The 22,346-nt window shown below is 49.3% G+C and overlaps 1 long non-coding RNA gene across 1 annotated transcript in view; it reads right to left on the minus strand.

Annotated features, from left to right (window-relative positions):
- LOC142073047 (uncharacterized) overlaps positions 1-12,965 on the minus strand; it is a 28,696-nt gene extending 15,731 nt beyond the window's left edge. Inside the window, exon 1 of the long non-coding RNA XR_012669755.1 lies at positions 12,899-12,965. This is a non-coding gene — a long non-coding RNA (uncharacterized LOC142073047). The remainder of the gene's footprint in view (positions 1-12,898) is intronic.
- Positions 12,966-22,346: the final 9,381 nt, after the last annotated feature.

Raw genomic sequence — 22,346 nt, forward strand, 5'->3', positions numbered from 1 at the left:
CGATGCCAGTCTGTCAGATCTATAATTACCTGGGTAGTCCTGTTTATCCTGGCACAACATGTTGAGATTGGTTTTGCATTCAGATCACTCCCAAAGCCACTGGACCTGAACTTAGTTCTCATGAAGAACAAGCTTCTTGTAGATCTGGGAAGAGTTCACCTTAGACATTTTAGAGTGAAGTGCTCAAAAACTTCAGGTAGGGTAAGTGAGGGACATGGAGAGGCAGAAGGGCTCAGTGGTTGGAGTGCTAGCCTGGGACTTGGGGGACCTGGGTTCAGTTCCCTGCTATGCACAGGCTTGCTGTGAGACTTTGGCAAGTCATCTAGCTACAGGTTTTTAAAGGTATCTGGTTCACTAAGGATGCAGAGAGGCACCTGGCTGCTTCTGAAAATTCCACTGGGTACCTATCTGCATCCCTGGGCAAATCGATACCTGTAAAAATCTGGCACTGAGCCTCTCTCTGCCTCAGTTATCTGTAAAAAGGGGATGAAGGAACTTCCATATCTCACAGGAGTGTTGAAAGAGCAAATAGAATAATAGAAATGTAGGCCTGGAAGGGATCTCAGTAGGTCGTGTGGTTAGGGTTGCCAACTTTCTAATCTCACAAAACCGAACACCCTAGCCTGCACCTTCCCCAAGGTCACGCCCCTTCCCCAAGACTCTACCCCCTCCTTGGTGGCTCGCTCTCCCACACCCTCACTCATTTTCAGTGGGCTAGGGCAGGGGCTTGGGGTGCAGGAGGGGTTGTGGGCTCCGGGGTGGGGCCAGAAATGAGGGGTTCAGGGTGTGGGAGGGGGCTCCAGGCTGGGGTAGGGGGTTGGGGTGCGGGAGGGGGTGAGGGCTCCGGCTGGGGGTGCGGGCTCTGGGGTGGGGCTGGGGATGAGGGGGTCAGGATGCAGGAGGGGACTGCGGGTTGAGGCAGGGGGTTGCGGTGCAGGGAGGGTGAGGGCTTCATCTGGGGGTATGGGCTCTGGGGTGGGGCCAGGGATTAGGGATTCGGGGTGCAGGAGGGGGCTCCAGGCTGGGAGGTGGGGCAGAGAGGTTCAGGATGTGGGAGGGGGCTCTGGGCTGGGGCAGGGGGTGAGAGCGCCATCTGGGGGTGCAGGCTGTGGGGTGCAGGAGGGGGTTCCGAGTTTGGGGGGCCTCAGGGCTGGGGCAGTTGGGGCATGGGCTTACCTCCGGCGGCTCCCAGTCGACAGCACAGTGCGGGGGCTAAGGCAAGCTTCCTGCCTGTCCTGGCACCATGGACTACACTGTGCCCCAGAAGCAGCCAGCAGGTTCAGTTCCTAGGTGGAGGCATGGCTGGCAGCTCTGCGCACTGCTCTCACCTGCAGACACTGCCCCCGCGGCTCCTGTTGGCCGTGGTTCCCGGCCAATGGGGGTGCGGAGCCAATGCTCAGGGCCGGGGCAGCACACAGAGACCCCGGCCCCCCCCGCCTAGGAGCTGAACCTGCTGGCCACTTCCGGGGTGCAGCACGGAGCCAGGACAGGTAGGGACTAGCCTGCCTTAGCTCTGCAGCACTGCCAACCGGACTTTTAATGGCCTGGTCAGCGGTGCTGACCAGAGCCACCAGGGTCCCTTTTCACCAGCCACCTGGTCACCCTACATATGGTCCAGTCCCCTTCAGTGGGGCAGGACTAAGTATTATCTGACCATCCCTCACCAGCGTTTGTCTAACCTGCTCTTAAAAACCTCCAATGAACAGGGATTCCACACCCTCCCTAGGTAATTGGTTCCAGTGCTTAACTACCCTTGCAATTAGGAATTTTTTCCTAATGTCTAACCTAAATCTCCCTTACTTCCTATATCACATCTACTGCTTCCGTCCTAGCCACAAGGTTTGTTACCCAGTCAAAGAAGGATATTAGGTTGGTTTGACATGATTTGTTTTTGACAAATCCATGTTGAATGTTACTTATTATCTTCAAGGTGCTTACAACCTGATTGTTTATTTGCTCCCTTATCTTTCTGGGTATCAAAGTTAAGATGACTGGTCTGTAATTCCCTGGGTTACTTTTATTCCTCTTTCTGTAGATGGGTACTATATTGCTCTTTGCCAGTCCTCTGGGGTCTTTCTCATCCTCCATGAGGTCTCAAACATAATTGCTAATGGCTCAGAGATCTCTTCAACCAGTTCCTTAAGTATTCTAGGTTGTATTTTGTCAGGGCCTGCCCATTTGAAGACATCTAACTTGTCTAAATTTGTGCTGGAAATGGCCCACCTTGATTTTCATACACATTGTAACTTTGGATAAGCTATTACCAGCAGGAGAGTGAGTTTGTGTGTGTGGTTTTTGGAAAAAAGGGGGGGGGGGGGGGTGAAAAAACCTGGATTTGTGCTGGAAATGGCCCATCTTGATTATCATACACATTGTAAAGAGAGTGGTCACTTTGGATGGGCTATTACCAGCAGGAGAGTGAGTTTGTGGGGGGGGGGGAGGGGCGGAGGGTGAGAAAACCTGGATTTGTGCTGGAAATGGCCCAACTTGATTATCATACACATAGTAAGGAGAGTGATCACTTTAGATAAGCTATTACCAGCAGGAGAGTGGTGTGGGAGGAGGTATTGTTTCATAGTCTCTGTGTATATAATAAAAAGAAAAGGAGTACTTGTGGCACCTTAGAGACTAACCAATTTATTTGAGCATGAGCTTTCGTGAGCCACAGCTCATCTGATGAAGTGAGCTGTGGCTCACGAAAGCTCATGCTCAAATAAATTGGTTAGTCTCTAAGGTGCCACAAGTACTCCTTTTCTTTTTGCGAATACAGACTAACACGGCTGTTCCTCTGAAACCTGTGTATATAATGTTTCCTGCAGTTTCCACAGTATGCATCCGCTGAAGTGAGCTGTAGCTCACGAAAGCTTATGCTCAAATAAATTGGTTAGTCTCTAAGGTGCCACAAGTACTCCTTTTCTTTTAACTTGTCTAAGTAATTCTTAACTCGTTCTTTCCCTATTTTGACCTCAGATCCTACCCCAGTTACATTGATGTTCCCTACATTAGTCATCTATCACTGTTCATCTTTTTGGTGAAAACTGAAACAAAAAGGGTATTTAACACTTCCACCCTTGCTGCATTTTCTGTTGTCTTTCCTTCCTCATTGAGTAACAGGCCTACCCTGTCCTGGGTCTTCTTTTTGCCTCTCATGTATTTGTAAAATGTTTTCTTGTTACCTTTTATGACCCTGGCTAGTGCAATCTCGTGTTGTGCCTTGGCCTTTCTAATATTGTCCCTATATGCTTGTGTTGGGTTTTTTTTATATTGCCTTTGTAATTTGACCTAGCTTCCACTTTTTGTACACCATTTTTTTTCAGTTTCAGGTCATTGAAGATCTCCTGGTTAAACCAGAATGGTCACATACCTGACTTCCTATCTTTCCTATACAGTGGAATAGTTTGCTCTCGTGCCCTTAATAATGTCTCTTTAAAAAAAAACTGGCAAGTTTCCTAAACACTTTTTCCCCTTAGACTTGCTTTCCCACAGGATCTTGCCTTCCAATTCTCTGAGTTTGCTAAAGTCGCTTTCTTGAAGTCCGTTGTCTTTATTCTGCTTGTTTTCTGTCCTACCATTTCTTAGGATCATGAACTCTATCATTTCACAAAAAGAAAAGGAGTACTTGTGGCACCTTAGAGACTAACAAATTTATTTGAGCATAAGCTTTCGTGAGCTGCAACTCACTTCATCGGATGCATGCAGTGGAAAATACAGTGGTGAGATTTATATACACAGAGAACATGAAACAATGGGTGTTACCATACACACTTTCCACAGTATGCATCCGATGAAGTGAGCTGTAGCTCACGAAAGCTTATGCTCAAATAAATTGGTTAGTCTTTAAGGTGCCACAAGTCTTTAAGGTGCCACAATTGGTCCTGCTTTGAGCAGGGGGTTGGACTAGATGACCTTCTGGGGTCCCTTCCAACCCTGATATTCTATGATTCTATGAAGTCCTCCTTTTTTTTTCACCGTACACACTGAAATGCAAATGATCAGGTAAGGTGAGCTATTACCAGCAGGAGAGCGGGGGGAGGAGGGAACCTTTTGTAGTGATAATCAAGGTGGGTCATTTCCAGCAGTTGACAAGAATGTCTGAGGAACAGCAGGGGGAATAAACATGGGGAAACAGTTTTACTTTGTGTAATGACCCATCCACTCCCAGTCTTTATTCAAGCCTAAATTAATTGTATCCAGTTTTCAAATTAATTCCAGTTCAGCAGTCTCTCCTTGAAGTCTGTTTCTGAAGTTTTTTTGTTGAAGAATTGCCACTTTTAGGTCTGTAATCGAGTGACCAAAGAGATTGAAGTGTTCTCCAACTGGTTTTTGAATGTTATAATTCTTGACGTCTGATTTGTGTCCATTTATTCTTTTACGTAGAGACTGTCCAGTTTGACCAATGTACATGGCAGAGGGGCATTGCTGGCACAGATCACATTGGTAGATGTGCAGGTGAACGAGCCTCTGATAGTGTGGCTGATGTGATTAGGCCCTATGATGGTGTTCCCTGAATAGATATGTGGGCACAGTTGGCAACTGGCTTTGTTGCAAGGATAGGTTCCTGGGTTAGTGGTTCTGTGGTGTGATATGTAGTTGCTGGTGAATATTTGCTTCAGGTTGGGGGGCTGTCTGTAGGCAAGGACTGGCCTGTCTCCCAAGATCTGTGAGAGTGATGGGTCATCCTTCAGGATAGGTTGTAGATCCCTGATGATGCGTTGGAGAGGTTTTAGTTGCGGGCTGAAGGTGATGGCTAGTGGCATTCTGTTATTTTCTTTGTTGGGCCTGTCCTGTACTAGGTGACTTCTGGTTTACTCTTCTGGCTCTGTCAATCTGTTTCTTCACTTCAGCAGGTGGGTATTGTAGTTGTAAGAACGCTTGATAGAGATCTTGTAGGTGTTTGTCTCTGCCTGAGGGGTTGGAGCAAATGCGGTTGTATCATAGAGCTTGGCTGTAGACAATGGATTGTGTGGCGTGGTCTGGGTGAAAGCTGGAGGCATGTAGGTAGGAATAGTGGTCAGTAGGTTTCCGGGATAGGGTGGTGTTTATGTGACCATCGCTTATTAGCACTGTAGTGTCCAGGAAGTGGATCTGTTGTGTGGACTGGTCCAGGCTGAGGTTGATGTTGGGATGGAAATTGTTGAAATCATGGTGGAATTCCTCAAGGACTTCTTTTCCATGGGTCCAGATGATTAAGAGGTCATCAATATAGCGGAAGTAGAGTAGGGGCGTTAGGGGACGAGAGCTGAGGAAGCGTTGTTCTAAGTCAGCCATAAAAATGTTGGCATACTGTGGGGCCATGCGGGTACCCATAGCAGTGCCGCTGATCTGAAGGTATACATTGTCCCCAAATGTGAAATAGTTATGGGTAAGGACAAAGTCACAAAGTTCAGCCACCAGGTTAGCCGTGACATTATCGGGGATAGTGTTCTTGAAGGCTTGTAGTCCATCTTTGTGTGGAATGTTGGTGTAGAGGGCTTCTACATCCATAGTGGCCAGGATGGTGTTATCAGGAAGATCACCGATGGATTGTAGTTTCCTCAGGAAGTCAGTGGTGTCTCAAAGGTAGCTGGAAGTGCTGGTAGCGTAGGGCCTGAGGAGGGAGTCTTCATAGCCAGACAATCCTGCAGTCAGGGTGCCAATGCCTGAGATGATGGGGCGTCCAGGATTTCCAGGTTTATGGATCTTGGGTAGCAGATAGAATACCCTTGGTCGGAGTTCTAGGGGTCTGCGCAGATTTGTTCTTGTGCTTTTTCAGGGAGTTTCTTGAGCAGATGGTGTAGTTTCTTGTGGTAACCGTCAGTGGGATCATAGGGTAATGGCTTGTAGAAAGTGGTGTTGGAGAGCTGCCGAGCAGCCTCTTGTTCATAGTCTGACCTATTCATGATGACAACAGCACCTTCTTTGTCAGCCTTTGTGATTATGATGTCAGAGTTGTTCCTGAGGCTGTGGACGGTGTTGTATTCTGCACGGCTGAGGTTATGGGCCAAGTAATGCTGCTTTTCTACCACTTCAGCCCGTGCACGTCGGCGGAAGCACTCTATGTAGAAGTCCAGTCTGTTGTTTCGACCTTCAGGAGGAGTCCACCCAGAATCCTTCTTTTTGTAGTCTTGGTAGGAAGGTCTCTGTGGGTTAGTATGTTGTTCAGAGGTGTGTTGGAAATATTCCTTGAGTCAGAGACATCGAAAATAGGATTCTAAGTCACCACAGAACTGTGTCATGTTCGTGGGGGTGGAGGGGCAGAAGGAGAGGCCCCGAGATAGGACAGTTTCTTCTGCTGAGCTAAGAGTATAGTTGGATAGATTAACAATATTGCTGGGTGGGTTAAGGGAACCACTGCTGTGGCCCCTTGTGGCATGTAGTAGTTGAGATAGTTTAGTGTCCTTTTTCTTTTGTAGAGAAGCAAAGTGCCTTCCACCTTCAAATTCTCAACCAGTTTCCTCCCTATTTTTCAGACTCAAATCGAAAACAGCCTCTCTGTTCGTCACTTTCTCCACCTTCTGTAATAAAAAGTTGTCTCCAGTACATTCCAGGAACTGGCTGGGTACTCTGTGCCCTGCTGTGTTATTTTCCCAGCAGATGTCTGGGTAAGTTGAAGTCCCCTGTCACTACTTCTTTGGATGATTTTGTTAGTTGTTTAAAAAAAGCTTCATCCACCTCTTCTTCCTGGTCAGATGGGTCCGTAACAGACTCCCATCGCGACATCCCTTCTATCCTTCCCAGAGACTTTCAACAGGGCTGCCTCCCACTTCTGTTTCAACCTTAGTCCAAGTGAAGACATCTTTGCTATACAAGGCAACACCGCCTCTGTTTTCCTCTTGCCTGTTCTTCCTGAACAGCCTGTACCCTCCTATGCTAATATTCTAGTCACGTGAACTATCCCATCCCGTCTCTGTGATGCCAGTTATGTTGTAATTGTGACTCTTAACAGGAAGAACTAGAAATACTAGTGAATTCCCCAAACTTCTTGCATTAGTATACAGACAGCTAAGATGTTCATTGGATTTCCCTTCTACATTCCTTCCTGTCTCTCCTTTGACCCTGCTAGGATTGTTCATGTGCCCCCCAGATTCCGACCGTTCACGCAGGTCATCATGTGTTGGACTTACCTGTGGGCTTTTGTCTCCTTCCCCCGTCAAACTAAGGGCAAGTCTACGCTACAGAATTAAGTCGACTTAATTCTACATACAGCCACTGGAGTAATTAATTTGATTTTTAATGGCCACACTATGCCGCTTCTGGCAGCGTCCTCACCCAGAGCCCCGCCGCCCAGGCTCCGGCCCGCCTTCCCTCCTCCCCCACCCCCAGTCCCTCACCTGGAGGCAGCCTGGGCTCGGACTCTTCCCCCCCAGCCCCTTATTCCCTCACCGGGCCGTGGCAGCAGGGCTCTGGCTGTCAGTGGAACATGGCGGGGCTCCGGCTGTCAGCCCTGCCTGGCAACAGGCAATGTAAGTAGCGCAGTATCTACACGGGCGACTTACATCGGTGGGAGAAGTGTAGATGCTTGCAGAGCTAGATTGACCTAAGCTGCCTTAACATCACCCTAACTCTGTAGTGTAGACCAGGCCTTAGTTCAAAGGCTGCCGCACTGGGTTAGCCAGTCTGTATCCAGATATTCTTCCCATTCCTTGATAGGCGGACCCCGTCTCTGCTCAGCAGTCCTTCTCAGAACAGCCTCTCATGGTTGAGGAAGCTGAAGCCCTGGCAACACCAGCCATGTGTTCAACTCCAGGATGTGTCTGGCTCTGCCTGGGCCGCTACTCTTGATCAGAAGGATTGATGACAATGCTACCCGCACCACCAGCTCCCTCACTCCCAGAGCCCTGTAGTCATCATAGAATATCAGGGTTGGAAGGGACCTCAGGAGGTCATCTAGTCCAACCCCCTGCTCAGAGCAGGATCAATCCCCAACTAAATCATCCCAGCCAGGGCTTTGTCAAGCCTGACCTTAAAAATAGCTAAGGAAGGAGATTCCACCACCTCCCTAGGTAATGCATTCCAGTGTTTCACCACCCTCCTGGTGAAAAAGTTTTTCCTAATATCCAACCTAAACCTCCCCCACTGCAACTTGAGACCATTACTCCTCGTTCTGTCATCTGCTACCACTGAGAACATCCGATGAAGTGAGCTGTAGCTCACGAAAGCTCATGCTCAAATAAATTGGTTAGTCTCTAAGGTGCCACAAGTCCTCCTTTTCTTTTTACTGAGAACAGTCTAGATCCATCCTCTTTGGAACCCTCTTTCAGGTAGTTGAAAGCAGCTATCAAATCCCCTCTCATTCTTCTCTTCTGCAGACTAAACAATCCCAGTTCCCTCAGCCTCTCCTCATATGTCATGTGTTCCAGTCCCCTAACCATTTTTGTTGCCCTCTGCTGGACATTTTCCAATTTTTCCACATCCTTCTTGTAGTCCCTTCTGATCTGTTCAGGGTCACACCTTGCAGTACTTTTAGTGCCCGCGTGAAGGAGCAGCATGGTAGTCAGAGGGCCGGACGATCCTCAGCAGTCCTTCTGGAATGCCTCAGATATGGGCCATTCCAGGATATGTCGTGTCAGGCTGGCAATTGAATGCCTCACTTCCCCCTTAAAAGGGAGTCACCAACCACCACCACCCTTTGTTTCCTCCTGGGCGTAGTGGCCGCGATCCTCCCAGCCTTGGGGGTACACGGCTTCTCCTCCTCTACCTTTGGGAGAAATTCCTCACACCTGGATGCCAGGGCAGCATATGGTTTTATCTCTAGGGACGGTGGGTTGGGAGCAGAGGTGCAGCACTGCTTGCTGCCAGAAATAACCTGCAGCCAGATTCATAGAATCATAGAATATCAGGGTTGGAAGGGATCCCAGAAGGTCATCTAGTCCAACCCCCTGCTCAAAGCAGGACCAGTTCCCAGTTAAATCATCCCAGCCAGGGCTTTGTCAAGCCTGACCTTAAAAACCTCTAAGGAAGGAGATTCTACCACCTCCCTAGGTAACGCATTCCAGTGTTTCACCACCCTCTTAGTGAAAAAGTTTTTCCTAATATCCAATCTAAACCTCCCCCACTGCAACTTGAGACCATTGCTCCTCGTTCTGTCATCTGCTACAATTGAGAACAGTCTAGAGCCATCCTCTTTGGAACCCCCTTTCAGGTAGTTGAAAGCAGCTATCAAATCCCCCCTCATTCTTCTCTTCTGCAGGCTAAACAATCCCAGCTCCCTCAGCCTCTCCTCATAACTCATGTGTTCCAGTCCCCTAATCATTTTTGTTGCCCTTCGCTGGACTCTCTCCAATTTATCCACATCCTTCTTGAAGTGTGGGGCCCAAAACTGGACACAGTACTCCAGATGAGGCCTCACCAATGTCGAATAGAGGGGAACGATCACGTCCCTCGATCTGCTCGCTATGCCCCTACTTATACATCCCAAAATGCCATTGGCCTTCTTGGCAACAAGGGCACACTGCTGACTCATATCCAGCTTCTCGTCCACTGTCACCCCTAGGTCCTTTTCCGCAGAACTGCTGCCTAGCCATTCGGTCCCTAGTCTGTAGCTGTGCATTGGGTTCTTCCGTCCTAAGTGCAGGACCCTGCACTTATCCTTATTGAACCTCATCAGATTTCTTTTGGCCCAATCCTCCAATTTGTCTAGGTCCTTCTGTATCCTATCCCTCCCCTCCAGCGTATCTACCACTCCTCCCAGTTTAGTATCATCCGCAAATTTGCTGAGAGTGCAATCCACACCATCCTCCAGATCATTTATGAAGATATTGAACAAAACCGGCCCCAGGACCGACCCTTGGGGCACTCCACTTGATACCGGCTGCCAACTAGACATGGAGCCATTGATAACTACCCGTTGAGCCCGACAATCTAGCCAGCTTTCTACCCACCTTGTAGTGCATTCATCCAGCCCATACTTCCTTAACTTGCTGACAAGAATACTGTGGGAGACCGTGTCAAAAGCTTTGCTAAAGTCAAGAAACAATACATCCACTGCTTTCCCTTCATCCACAGAACCAGTAATCTCATCATAGAAGGCGATTAGATTAGTCAGGCATGACCTTCCCTTGGTGAATCCATGCTGGCTGTTCCTGATCACTTTCCTCTCATGCAAGTGCTTCAGGATTGATTCTTTGAGGACCTGCTCCATGATTTTTCCAGGGACTGAAGTGAGGCTGACTGGCCTGTAGTTCCCAGGATCCTCCTTCTTCCCTTTTTTAAAGATTGGCACTACATTAGCCTTTAATTCCTCAGGGGTGAGAAAAATCCACTTCCAAGCAGCGGAGTTAAACCGACCTAATCCCAAGTGAAGACAGTGCTAGGTGTGGAGGACTGCAGGAGCACCACCAGGGCAGGAGGAAACGGCTCCAGCACAGAGAGATGAAACACCTCTCCCAGGATCACACAGAGAGTCTGGGTCAGAGCTAGGAATTGAACTCAGGATCTTCTGAGTCCCAGACCAATGCCTTGCACAAGACAATCCTTCCATTCTTGTAAAAACTCAGATATCTATCAGCATCTTCAGGAAACGACTTTAAAGCACAGTACAAACGGCTAATGCCAGCAGCTAATTAACACAGTATTACAGAGTGTTACCCATGTGAAGTGTGTCCTACTTAATGTTGCTGAGGAACCACAACTCTGGTTATTTTGAATTTGTACACTTAATTTTTTTCTAGGTGTTGCTGTAATAACAGCAGTAGTGTAGTTTGGGGGTTTTGCAATGAATAACACAGTGACTATTATCAGGACTCCATTTCACATGCAATGAACAAAGTACAGTCCCTGACCCAAAGACCGTCTGGGCTCAACAGGGATGTTAGCTGACCACAGAGGAGTGTAGGCCACAGTGGCAGAGGGGAGCTGCCCAGAACACAAGTTTGTAATACAAGCCTGTGGAGGAGCGGAGAGATGGGTTAGTGCTGATGAGATGGGGGCTGTTAGTTATTCATTGACAGCTCTTGTTCATTCATTTACTTAAATAAAGAAAATAATTGACTCTGCAGCCTCCAACAGAGACACCAGCTCCTATCTACAGCTGTGTGTTCCTGGTGCCATCGCTCTGTCCTCCCCCTGCTCCCTTTGTTGGGCCCTGCACTCCCCTGTATTTAGACGGTAAGCTCATGGGGCAGTGCCCTTGTCTCCTGTGTGCAGTGCCCAGCACAATGGGCATAGAATCATAGAATAGCAGGATTGGAAGGGACCTCAGGATGTCATCTAGTCCCACCCCCTGCTCAAAGCAGGACCAATCCCCAACTAAATCATCCAGAACAACTGAACCAAAAAGATAAGTTTGAGAACAGCCGATGTTCTTTTCCAGCTTTGTTAAGGGTATAAGAATTTCTCTTCAAAACAGAGATGATTTTAGAGATGTCAGGCTGGAAGGGACCTCAAGAGGTCATTGAGTCCAGCCCTCTGTGCTATGGCAGGACTAAATAAACGTAGACTGTCCCTGACAGGTGTTTGTCCAGCCTGTTCCTAAACACCTCCAGTGATGGGGATTCCACAACCTCCCTTGCACACCTGTTCCAGAGCTTAACAACCCTGATCTCTAATCTAAATCTCCCTTGCTGCAGATGAAGCCCATTACTTCTTGTCCTGCCTTCAGTGGACATGGAAAATAATTGGTCACTCTCCTCTAACAGCTCTTAGCACATTTGACAACTGTTATCAGGTCCCCCCTCAGTCTCCAAAGATTAAACATGCCCAGTTTGTAACTCCTTTCCTCATAGGACAGGTTTTCTAAACCTTGTATTAGTTTTGTTGCTCTCCTCTGGACTTCCTTGAGGTTGTCCACATCTTCCCCAATGGGACTTCAATCTAGTCTTTTCCAGGCTTATCAGTCCTCCATTTGAGCCTCTACCCTCTTGCTCTCTCTCACACCTGTCGTGGAAGGTCGCATTCCCCGTAACTATTACATTGGTGAGGCGAGTCTCCAAGATAAAAGCTCTTACATCGGATCCCCCATACATGGTGTTCTACAGAGATAAAGTCCAGCTGCGTCACCTTCCTGCCAAAGGTGGTATCGCACTGCCATGTCAGCCAGGACATCTTCCTCCTGGCGTTCTGTCCAAAGCCGCATGCGTCTATTGAGGAGCGGCATCTGCACACCCTAGATGTTAGGCGTGCCCTGGCTTTCTGCCTGGAGCGCACCTAGCCTTTCCGCAGTTAGACTCAACTTTTCATTGTGGTGGCTGACAAAATGAAGGGCCTTCCAGTGTCGTCCCAGAGGATTTCGTCCTGGATCACTACCTGCATCCATACCTGTTACGAATTCGCACAGGTGACACCCCCCACCAATAGTAACTGCTCACTCCACGAGAGCTCAGGCATCGTCGGCCACATTTCTGGCCCTTGTCCCCATCCCTGCAGAGCCGCAACGTGGTCGTTGGTACACACCTTCACCATGCATTACGCCATCACCCAGCAAGCCAGGGATGGAGCTGGATTTGGCAGAGCTCTGTTGCAATCGACACATCCATGAACTCCTACCCACCTCTGGAGGTACTGCTTGGGAGTCACCTACAGTGGAATGGACATGAGCAAGCACTCAAAGAATTAAAAACAGTTACTCACCTTTCATAATTGTTGCTCTTCGAGATGTGTTGCTCATGTCCATTCCATGGCCCGCCCTCCTTCCCCCTCTGTCGGAGTTCCAGCAAGGACGAGCTGAGGGAGCGGGGAGCCGGTGGCGCCCCTTATACCAACGCATACACACGCTACTCCAGGTGGCGCCAGAGCCGGACCCCTACAGGTACCTCTGGGGGAAAAGCTTCCGGCACCGGTGCCTGTGACAAGCACACACACCTACAACGCAATGGGTACGAGCAACGCATCTCGAAGAACAACAGATACAAAAGGCGAGTAACCGTTTGTTCTTCTCATACATTCTAGGAAGCTGTTTGAGGGTCTCTTCCTCCCCACTCACCCCAACAGCTCGGGGCTGGTCTCTGCTGCTGACTGGGCTTTCGAAGGATCACAGAAGAGGACGTGTGTGCTGGGGCGATGGCCAGAATGCCCTTGGAAAGGCACAGGCCCTTAACAAGTGTAACTGGTGGTAGTTGTAACAGTCACTTCAGCAATGCTCCAGGCCGTTTCTATGCTCAGCATTCAGAAATGCAAGGAGGCCAAAGCCCAGACCAGCTGGGGGCTGAGAAACAATTCCAGATTTGTGTGGCCGCTCTGCCAGCACAGAGCTCTGCTGTGACAATGGATCCCTCTGTCCCGCAGAGAACAGCAGCTTCTTCAGCCAGACTACAGTGAATTCCCCTGCCCCTCTCTGGATGCCAGCACCTGGTGACCAAGGTCCCTGTGCCCCGCGGCAGCTGGGGCCTAGGTTCTGCATCAGGGCTCCTACGTTCTGCTGGATCCACGGAAATTCTGCAGCAGCTTCAGATAGACAGTGGACATCTTTGCTCCCCGCAGAGCAGCCCTCAAAGGAGCTGGGGGTGCTGGTCTGCTCCCCAAAGTGTGTCTGCTTTTGGTCCCAGCACTGACCCCACATGACTGCACCGTGAGGAGTGGGCTGGGCAGCTGGGGAGATTATTTCAGATCAAGGGGTAAACACACTAGTTTGGTGTTCACCCAGATATTAGCAACTGTGGTTGCAATTTTAACACCCCATTGGAATGATTGGGGAGTTTCCCTTCTCAGAGCTGCTCCTGGCTGTCTTCAGCCTCAGGCCTGGACCACATTAGAAGGTTTTACTAGCAAAACTTGCCTTTTCTTGGTAATTGCTGTGGGCATGAGCGCCCTGTGCTAGGTCCTGGCGGTAAAACTCTGACTTTCTGGCCGTGGCTGAAAACCCCCTCGCCGAATGACATACACCGCTGCTGGCACGGATTGACTGGTACGATGTCAGTGTGGACACTGCACTGCCTGAACCAGTAAAAACAGGCCTTCAGGAACAGTCCTGCAGTGTCCCTGTCCCTGCGGTGGTGACCTCTCTGCTGCGCTGCGGTCACAGTGACCAGAAGCCCATCCCCCTTTAAAATCCCCAGCGTGCTTTTGAAGTGCATATCTTCCTGCTAGCCTGCCTTGGTGAGCAGGCACCCAGGCCTGGCTCCACACAAAGCTACAGCTAAACCTCATGCTGCTGCCTGGTCCCAGAAGGAAGTCCTGGATCTCCTTGGCCTGTGGGAAGAAGGAGCAATGCAAACACAGCTGCATAAAAACCCAGCTGCCAAAAGAAATCTGTCTTCAGACATTGCAGAGGGCGTGCAGCAGTTGGAGGATGAGCAGCAATGCTGGGTGCAAGGAAGGAACCGCGCCAGTCCTACCAAAAGCCAAAGGAGACCAACACAAGCCAACGCTGACCCCACACCTGCAGCTTCTATGCGGAGCTGAATGCCACCCTTGAAGGGGATCCCACCACCCCCCTGCAAGTGACAGTGGACACCTCAAAAGCCCCGAAGGCAGGAACCCCCACAGGCCCCCCTGATGAGGAGTTCATTTGGGGAAGGGGATGCAGGGCCTGTGGACTGCCAGGAGCTCTTTGAGACCCAGCAGGACCTGACCTAGACAAGCCTCAAGACAGTACACATTAACACGTGTATTAATGCATGCTGCTTTTTTCCTTATACTCTCTGCACGGGCCCTGAAACTACCTCCCCCTTCTCCACCCTCTCTCCCTTTTCAAAATGGTGGCCAAGAGTCTATGTGCGGAGAACAAATAAATTGCCTTTTGAAGAAGAAATTTTATTTCAAAAATGTGCCCTGGCAGTAAAGCTAAAGACTACTGTAAAGATTACCAGCATATAAAACTTGCTAGATTTTCACAGGCCTCCAGATTGGATTTTTACAAACAAAAATCAATGCATTCATTGCAAACACTGAGACAGATACTGGACCACTCAAATCAAAAATGGAAAAATTCAAATAAACCTTGCAAGCAGCCCAGTAACTGGCCATTCAGATGACCTGATTCTTATGAATAAACTTGAAAACTGAACATGCAACATCACCATTGCAAAAGGCAGGGCTTTGGTTTTCCAGTCCCAGAGCACAAGTCCGAAATAAATCACTCACACTGTGTGCGTGGATTCAGGGATACAAAGAGGTAGAGATGGTCGGTTGCTGGCGCAGGGGGCTTGGCTTTGTACTGGCTTGAAGAGCTAAGTACCTGCAGCCGCGGAGTTCTGCGTTTGTGAAGTTATCTTGCGTATGTCCCTTCTTGTCCTCTCGCACAATCCCAGTAACATGCTGAAGCAGATGCTCTTTACTCTGACAGAACCTGCCTAGGACGGACCGCCTTGGCTCATTCACCGTGGACGGCCACTGTGACTCTTCCCAGGAATAGCCAGGGTGGAGGCACCTCGCTACCACCTGCCCGTACCATGAGGAAGCCTGGTCCGTGCATCCCGCTTTTGCTTCTTTGGTAGCATCTCTGTTTCCTGGACTCTTTCCTTTATTTCCAGTTTTCTCATCTCTAGTTTGGCCACTTCCAACTGCATTGCTATTCACTGGGACTTGTGCCAGGCTGGTATCCGAAGCCCACACCCCTCTTGGCTGCAGGCACTTTGAATAGATTAGTCGGTTCCGCCTGATGTCTGTCATCTTCCAGGAGCATGGCTCTCATCCCCTCTGCACGAGTTGTACTGGCCGGTGGTACCCAGGCTCCAGCAATGTTCAGGGCCCGGGGGCCCGGCTCCATCAATGTTTGGGGACGAGTCTCTCCCCTGGCCCCGCCTGCCGCCCCCATGCGCCTTCCCGAGTGTCCCCCAGCCCCACTTGCTGCCCCTGCACGCCTCCCACCCCCCCACCCCCGGGTCTGGAGCCTGCAGCTCCCCCTGACTCTGCTCTACCGGCTCCCCGCATCAACTGGTGCTGCGGGGTCCTAGTGTCCCCCAACCAGAGCCCTCATCCCCCCACACCCTAACCCTCTGCCCCAGCCCTGAGCCCCTCCCACACCCCAAACCCCTCATCCCCAGCCCAGACAGAGCCCTCATCCCCCCGTACCCCCCGTACCCAGCCCTGAGCCCCTCCCACACGCCAAGCCCCTCATCCCCAGCCCAGACAGAGCCCTCATCCCCCCGTACCCAGCCCTGAGCCCCTCCCACACGCCAAGCCCCTCATCCCCAGCCCAGACAGAGCCCTCATCCCCCCGTACCCAGCCCTGAGCCCCTCCCACACGCCAAGCCCCTCATCCCCAGCCCAGACAGAGCCCTCATCCCCCCGTACCCCCCGTACCCAGCCCTGAGCCCCTCCCACACGCCAAGCCCCTCATCTCCCTGCACCCTAAGCCTCTGCCCTAGTCCTCAGCCCCTCCCACACCCCAAACCCCTCATCCCCAGCCCCAGACAGAGCTCTCATCCCCCCGCACCCAACCCTCTGACCCAGCCCTGAGCCCCCTCCTGCATCATGAACCCCTCATCCCCAGCCCCACCTCACAGCCCTCACCCCTGCACCCCCTCCTATCCCCAAACTCCCTCCCCCTTCCCACACACTCCCTCCCCTTCCCACATCCCCCCTCCCAAAGCCTTCACCCCCCCCTGCACCCCTCCCACCCTCAAACTCCCTCCCAGAGCCTGCACTGCTCACCCCCTCCTGCACGCCCACCCCCTGCCCCAGCCTGGAGCCTGCATCCAGCACCCAAACTCCATCCCAGAACCTGCACCCCAGACCCCGTCCCCCACCCAAACTTCCTCCCAGAGCCTGCACCCTGCACCCCTCCTGCACCCTAATCCCCAGCCCAGGGCCTGCACCCCAGACCTCCTCCCCCACCCACTCTCCCTCCTAGAGCCTTAGGCAGGTGGGGGGCGGAGTTGTGGGGGGGCAGGTTCTGGGCACCACCAACATTTCTACAAACCTGCCACCCCTTACTGGACCTCCTGGGCCATGCTCGACACTGAGCTTTTCCCGCTGCAGTGTGGTATGTTTAGCAGATGTCTCTGGCTTACTCACCTTGTCCTTCCCTTTGTTCTGTTTCCCTTACCCAAAATAAATGGAAACTAACAAACTGTAACCTTTTTTCTTTACTTGTTTTCAACCTGCTCACCTTTGAATCTCTCAATATCTGTATTATCTGGTGTATAAGTGTCTGGAGCGTGAGCCCTGGCTTATGAGCAGGCAGGCTGTAGATCATGGGGGGTACCCAGGGCTTGGAAGCACCTTGCTACCACCTGCTATAAGCATGCAGAAGCCTTGCTGATGCGTGCTGGGGGTCAGTTCCCCGACTTTGCCAGCCACAGGCCACACAAGCACTCCCCGCTCAGCCTCTCTCTTCGGGTTAGTGATAGGCACACTCCAACCTCTGAACCCTCCTACCATCTCCCTCCAGTGTCCAAACCGTTATCCACGGGGCACTCGCAGTATTCACAGAGTCACTGCTACCAAAGGGACAGTGCCCCCGGCTCACCAGATCACTTAGATCACTGCTCTGCTTCACACATGGCACTTAGATAAGTTTACAGGGTAAACAAGTAAAAGTTGATTTAACAAAGTCCAGAGATTCTAGTGATGGCAGGTAGACGTATTAGGAACAAATGGTTACAAATAAAATAAAATCATAACAGTCTAGAGTCTAGACTTAATTAATGAGAATCTCTCAAATCTAATAAAGTACTGCTCAACAGTGCTTTCCAGGCAGATAGGCAGGCTGTGATTAGGGTGACCAGATGTCCCGATTTTATAGGGACAGTCCCGATTTTTGGGTGTTTTTCTTATATGGGCTCCTATTACCCCCCACGCCCTGTCCCGATTTTTCACATTTGCTGTCTGATCACCCTAGCTGTGATGCTTTTTTCATAAGACACACCATGCTGTCAGCTTGCGTCCTGGGTGAAGAATGCTGTGCGTTTCCTGGAGTTACCTGATGTACCAGTCTACTCCTTTGATCTTAGTAATAAACAAGACATCTCCCTGCTGATTACTCTTTTCCTGTAGATTTTCTCTTATAGGTTTCAAAATCTTGCCTTACCTTCAACCCGGGGCTAAAATTCAGTTTGGACACATATATTCTATGTCCAAGCCAGAGTTTGCAGTTTCAAGACAGTGCATCCAGGAAAACCTAGGAAAAAAATGTATCCACTGCTCTACCTCCCCTGCAGGCGCTCTGGTACTCTCTGTTAAAAGAAAGCTCTCGGAGACTGGGTGGACTACAGGGCACTTAACCAAATAACTGTAGGCTATCGGTACCCACTGCTGTTAATTCCAGAGCTTTTGGATCAAGTACGGTCAGCCTGGGTGTTCACCAAATTGGATCTTAGGGAACCATATAACCTAGTTCACACCAGGAAAGGGAATGAGTGGAAGACAGCCTTTAGAACTAGCTATGGGCATTTTGAATATTAAGTAATGCCCTTCAGCCTTATTAATGCCCCTGCCACCTTTCAGCACCTAATTAACAATATCCTTTGAGACATCCTCAACCAATATGTGATCACATATCTGGATGATCTCTTAATGTACTCCTTTGACCAAGCGAGCCATGACCACCACATCCGTGAGGGTCTCACAAGATTACACCAGCACGGATTGTACACAGAGCTAGAGAAGTGTGCGTTCAGTCAGTCATCCATTGAATTTTTGGCATTTACCCTGTCAGTGGGAGGGCTATGAATAGATCCTCAGAAGGTATCCGCAGTTCAGTCTGGGCAGAGCCCCAGAGTATTTGAGACATTCAGAAATTCAGGGGGGTTGCCAACTGCTATAGGAGATCTATTCCTAACTTTTCAAAAAAATCACATCTACCATAACCACTATCCTTCATGAACCTGCAAAGTTTCCCTGTGCCCCAGAGGCCCATCAAACATTTGAACATCTGAAGGTAGCCTTCATCTCAGCCCCAGTGCTGGCCCACCCAGATCTGGACCAAGCTTTTATCCTTGAAACCGACAGCTCCCATGTAGCTGGTGAGGCAGTTGTGCCCAAAAGAATGGGGTCCCAACTGGATGTGCTTTTTCCCCTCAAAAACTTACTTCAGCTGAATGCAATTATGAAGCAGCCAATTACTGGCAATCAAGGTGGGGCTTGAGACATGGGGACACTACCCCGAGGGGGCTAAGCACTCCATGCTCATCTTAACAGACCACAATCTGGAGTGTATATAATCTGCCTAGGGGATGAATCTACAGCAGTTACGTTGGGCCTTGTCCTTTTCAGGGTTTGACTTCATGATCACGTACCATCCAGGCCACAAGACCAGTACATGCTTCCACAGAAGGGGGAATGTTATACAGAGCTTGTGAACCCCAAAGAACCACCACCTGACATACTGAAACCACACCATTTCCTTGGTGGATCTGCGTCATCGGATTTCCTTACCTCCCTACCAATCCTTTAGTAAAACTTACAACATCATCCAAGGAGGGCCTCCCTGGCACCGGGCTACACAGTTACTCCTGGGCTGACACTCTCGTCTATGTTAATGGCCATCTCTATGTCCCCAAGGGTCCCCCATGATTTGAGATGCTGCACATCACCATCACAGCCCTCGTGTCTCTTTGGATAATCCAAGACTTGGCATGCAGTATATCGCTCAGTCAGGTGGCTGCAGATGCAGGATGATGTCCCAGCCTACGTCAGGTCCTGCAACACTTGTGCTCTGACTAAGATCTCCCAAAGCAAGCCTTTTGGCCTCGTGATACTGTCCAGACCTACTTCCTGGTCACCTATGACCCTTGATTTCGTAGTAGAACTACCAGAATTATAAGTGGATCCACTCACCAAATTGGTCCATTTTATACTATGTGTACGCTTCCCAACTGTATAAATTACTGCATGAGTCCAGATTATGCATGTTTTTCGCCTCCGCAGCCTCCCCAATCTTCTTACCACAGATCAAGGTTCTCAGTTTTTAATCCAGGTTTGGAAGGAAGTGTTTATCCTCCTGGATGTATGTTCTCATGCATCCACCTCCTGATGGATGGCCAGTTACCAGACAGGAAGGATATGTCCGACAAGCCCTATAAGATCTGATGGGTCTCCTATAGCAGTAAGGGATCTCTTGTCAGAGAGGGAACTACTGGAATTTCAGAAGTCGGCTCCAGACTCTGGAGGGATGACATGTCCAGATAAAAGTGTGGGGGATAAGTTGGCCTTGTCACCATTGGAAGATGCAGTGGCATTCCATGAGCTGATGGATTGCATGGTAAAGACTTTAGATATTCCTTCAGGTTCGTTGAAGGAATCATTTCAAAATCAGTTTTTAATACACTGGGAGCAGCTACCCGACAAGGGGTTATACTCCCCTCACTGGAAGGATTGTTCCAGTGAAGGAGAGAGTCCAGCGAAGGGCAACAAAAATGGTTAGGGGTCTGGAACACATGACTTATGAGGAGAGGCTGAGGGAACTGGGATTGTTTAGTCTGCGGAAGAGAAGAATGAGGGGGGATTTGATAGCTGCTTTCAACTACCTGAGAGGATGGTTCTAGACTATTCTCAGTGGTAGAAGAGGACAGGACAAGGAGTAATGGTCTCAAGTTGCAGTGGGGGAGATTTAGGTTGGATATTAGGAAAAACTTTTTCACTAGGAGGGTGGTGAAACACTGGAATGTGTTACCTAGTGTGGTGGCGGAATCTCCTTCCTTAGAGGTTTTTAAGGTCAGGCTTGACAAAGCCCTGACTGGGATGATTTAATTGGGGATTGGTCCTGCTTTGAGCAGGGGGTTGGACTAGATGACCTCCTGAGGTCCCTTCCAACCCTGATATTCTGTGATTCTATGATTCCAACCAGCAAAAGCAGTATGGAATACTCCATCATCTCAGCCTTTAGTGAAGAGGGTAGACAAATTGTATCAGTTTCCACAGTTACCATCTATGGGGGGAAATGCTATCATTCCTCAATACTTTACCTGAATAACATATGAGGTTAGCAGATGCTCTTCTCCCGGAGGGGCAGGATGTTGCCAACATCAGCTGAGAGCACATTTGATTCTTCAGATACTTTGGCAATGGCAGTAGCTTCAGCCATCACTCTAAGAAGGCACGCATGACTTAGGTCAATAGGTCTGCCTCATGAGACAAAGAGGAGGATTGAAAACCTTCCTTCTGAAAGAGAAGGTCTATTTAGTGTACAGAGGGATTAAGTGTTAGAAAAGGTTAAAAGTGTGAGATCTACAGCTAGATCTCTGGGTTTCTTTACTATGGAGAAGAGACCCTCTGCAACTCCATTATTCAGATACCAACAACAATATGTGACGTCCTCTGCATCGATTCCTTACCATTATCACTGAAGAAATTATTATCACCAACCTCAGTATCGTCTCTCTTTGCAGCAACATCAAAGGAAGGCATTGTATAAGCCTCATAATAATAAAGGGAAAACTTCCACTTCTTCATCTGCTGCAATTCCTGTAGGGTCTCAGGTTTGACATGAGGACGTGGGGTTGGATATCATGTATCCACAGTTTGGGGGCCATTTGTCCCATTTTTATTAGCAATGGGAATTAATAACATCTGACAGGTGGATCCTGGAAGTTTTTGCAAGCAGTTATACAATTCAGTTCAAGACCCTTCCCCCCGAACAACCCACCCCTTTCTTCCCACGTCAGGGATCAGGTTTGCTTTCATTTGCTAGGGAAAGAGGCTCAATCTCTACTGTAGTCAGGAGTGATCGAGACAGTACTGCAAGATCAGAGAGGGATGGGATTTTATTCATGCTATTTTCTAATTTAAAACAGGTGAGGCCTTTGCCCTATCTTGGATTTAAGAAAACTAAACACCTGTATAAAGAAATTTTGTTTCCTCATGTTACCTCTTACCTCTTTAATCCCTTCTTTTTTCCTTCAGGTTTGGTTTGCTGCTCCTTTTGGGTTGTCCAGAGATCCTGGAGTGTTTACAGAATGCCTCCCTGTAGTAGTAAGAGTGAACCTAAGAAGGCAGGGGATGTGTGTATACCTCTACCTACATCCTATCACGTGTAAAACAAATACGGTCCTTCTTTGCCACTAAACTGGGAAAAGTTGTTCCTAAGCCCAATTCAGAGGATGCCTTTTAGAGGGGCCATACTAGATTCAGCTGTGTCAAGAACTTTTCTCCCAAAGGAGAGATTTATAAAAACGTCTACATATCTCCTTCTCCAGTCCCCACAACAATCAATTCTCTTTTGTTCTCCGGTTGCTGAATCTGTTGGCATCACTCATCTCAATTACGCCATATGCTCATCTTCAGATGAGAGATCTGCAACACTAGTTAGCAGTAAGTTACTGGCCAGGTTTAAACAACATGCATCGCAAACTAGTAATTCCACAGCAGGTGATAACATCCTTAATGTGGTGGACAAATCCTAGACGTGTAATGAAGGGTGTGCTTTTTAATTTCCCTCTGCCATTAGTAATACTTACCTCTGACACATCTATACTGGTATGGGGAGCTCATTTTACTAAAAGATATTACCTCACCTACCTTGTCTCTAACAATGTGTTAGTCAGAGCTCA

Source organism: Caretta caretta, chromosome 8 (genome assembly GCF_965140235.1).
Source record: "Caretta caretta isolate rCarCar2 chromosome 8, rCarCar1.hap1, whole genome shotgun sequence".
NCBI lineage: Eukaryota > Metazoa > Chordata > Testudines > Cheloniidae > Caretta > Caretta caretta.